Source organism: Apium graveolens, chromosome 2 (genome assembly GCF_009905375.1).
Source record: "Apium graveolens cultivar Ventura chromosome 2, ASM990537v1, whole genome shotgun sequence".
Lineage (NCBI taxonomy): Eukaryota > Viridiplantae > Streptophyta > Magnoliopsida > Apiales > Apiaceae > Apium > Apium graveolens.
The window spans coordinates 102,159,009-102,161,554 of record NC_133648.1 but is presented as its reverse complement, the minus strand read 5'-3'; the positions used below and the strand labels follow the sequence as shown (position 1 = coordinate 102,161,554).

Sequence of the window (2,546 nt, the reverse complement as noted above, 5' to 3'; positions counted from 1 at the left end):
AGCATCCGATCAATAAAAGGAAGAGGAAAGTGATCCTTCCTTGTGGCTTTGTTTGGCTTTCTGTAATCCATGCAAACTACCCACCCCGTGACTATTCGAATACGAATGAGCTCATTCTTCTCATTAGCAACAACTGTGATGCCTTCTTTCTTTGGCACACTCTAAACTGGACTCACCCAAGAACTGTCAGAAATATGATAGATGATCCATGCATCTAGCTACTTGAGAATTTCTTTCTTCACAACATCTTTCATGATCGGATATTGAGTACTCGTATATTGAGCTCTCCCTTCTACACATCTATCAAGGTTCGGCCAGTAGCCAAGAAGGGTCTTCCCAAGATTATGGGAATCTTCTTATCCTCCTCGAAATCAAGAATTAAAAAGTCTGCATGAAAGATGAGTTTGTCCACCTTGACCAAGACATCCTCCACAATGCCTCGCAGATATATAATATAGCGATCGGCCAACTGTAAGGTCATATAAGTAGGCATTGGATTAGGTAAGTCCAACTTCTTGAAGATAGACAAAGGCATCAAATTGTTGCTAGCTCCCAAGTCACACAAGCATTTGTCGGAAGAAACTTTTGTGATGGTGCAAGGAATAGTGAAGCTTCTAGGATCAAGTTTCGGAGGCAACTTCTGTTGCAGCACATCACTGCATTCCTCCGTGAGAGCAACTATCTCTATTTCATCGAGCTTCACTTTCCGAGAGAGAATACCTTTCATAAACTTCGCATATCTGGGCATCTGCTCAAGAGCTTCAGCGAAAGGTATGTTGATATGAAGTTTCTTGAACACCTCCAAAAACTTCTCAAACTGCTTATCCAACTTTTTCTTATACAGCCTCTTAGGAAAAGGAGGTGGAGGATAGATCTGTTTCTCCCCTTTATTACCCTCAGGAGGAGTGTGTTCCATAATTTTCTTCCTTGGTTCTATTTCTGCTTCCTTCTGCACTTCTTCTTCCACCACATCTTCAGATTCTGGAACTTAAGCTTTTTCTTGGCTTGCAACCTTCCCAGACCTCAATGTAATTGCCTTAACTTGCTCTTTTTCTTCCTTCTTTCCTGGCACTTCAGCGTCACTAGGGAGTGTACCAAGTTGTTGATTCAGCAAGGCATTGGCAATCTGCCCAATTTAATTCTTCAAGGTCTTAATAGAAACCGCTTGGCTCTTGCACATGAGCCTCAACTCCTCCAATTCAATTTTTTCATTAGATTGTTGCAGTTGAAGTTGTTGTCTTGGTGCATATTGTGGTTGCTGGATACCAGGAGGGTTGTATTGTTTTACAGCATACTGCTGATAAGGTTATTGCACCGCATTTTGAGTATTGCTCCAACTGAAGTTAGGATGATTATGGTTGGTGGGATGATAGGTGGATGGAACTGGCTACCGCGACCTCTGAAAGTTGCTCACGAACTGAGCTGATTCACTAGAAATAGAACAGTGCTCCGTCTCATGCGCACCAGCGTAAAGCTCACAAACACTAGTGATTTGATTCACTCCATAATTAGCCAAAGATCCACCTTCATCGCCAAAGCCTTAAGCTGAGCAGCTATAGCCGTAGCTACATCCACCTCCAGAATTCCTGCTACCTTGCCCTAAGGTAGTCTCTGAGTTGGGTTCTGGTATTAATTAGCAGCCATCAGTTCAATCAACTCATAAGCTTCATCATAGCTCTTAGCCCATAAGGCTCCACCTGATGTTGTATCAAGCATAGGTCTAGAAGTTGCACCCAACCCGTTATAGAAACAGTTAATGATCATCCAATCAGGCATCCCATGGTGAGGACACTTTCGAAGTATCTCCTTATATCGCTCCCAATCCTCACACAAAGACTCTCCAGACTGCTGCGCAAATTGAGTAAGAGCATTCCTGATTGCAGCTATCTTTGCCATAGGAAAGAACTTTGTAAGGAACTTTTGAGCAAGGTCTTCCCATTTGGTGATAGAGCCTGGTGGTAGAGAATGCAACCAACACTTAGCTTTATCCCGTAGAGTGAATGGGAAAAGCCTTAGCTTAATAGCATCTTCAGACACATTGTTGAATTTGAAAGTGTCGCATATCTCGATGAAATCTCTAAGATGAATGTTGGGGTCTTCTGTTGGAGAACCCCCAAGCTGAACTGAGTTCTGCACCATCTGAATCGTGCTGGCTTTGATTTCAAAAGTGTTAGCCACGATGGCTGGTCTGACAATGCTAGACTGAATATCATTGATCTTTGGCTGAGAATAGTCCATCAAAGCCTTTATATTTGCTTCTGGTTCACCCATTGTAACAACCAGTTCACCCATTGTAACAAGAGCTTCTTCAAATTTCTCCTCTTTTAAAAGAACTTCTTCCTCCGCTAAAACTTCTTCCTCTACTTTATCTAGTGTTCTCTTTCAAGACCAAGAACGCTTTTGCATAAACGCTCTCTACAGTACCTAAAAAAGCAACAAGTAAACACGTAAGTAAAATATCCAAGTCAATGAACTTTAACGACCACTGATGTCAAGCACATAAACTAGAAATTAACACCGATTCCCCGGCAACGGCGCCAAAGACT

General features: G+C 42.3%; 1 non-coding gene across 1 annotated transcript; it reads left to right on the top strand.

The window, feature by feature from the left end:
• The first annotated feature begins 1,774 nt into the window (after positions 1-1,774).
• LOC141710399 (small nucleolar RNA R71) lies at positions 1,775-1,881 on the top strand. Its single transcript, XR_012570921.1, has one exon. It is a non-coding gene; the product is annotated as a small nucleolar RNA R71 (small nucleolar RNA).
• The last annotated feature ends 665 nt before the right edge of the window (positions 1,882-2,546 follow it).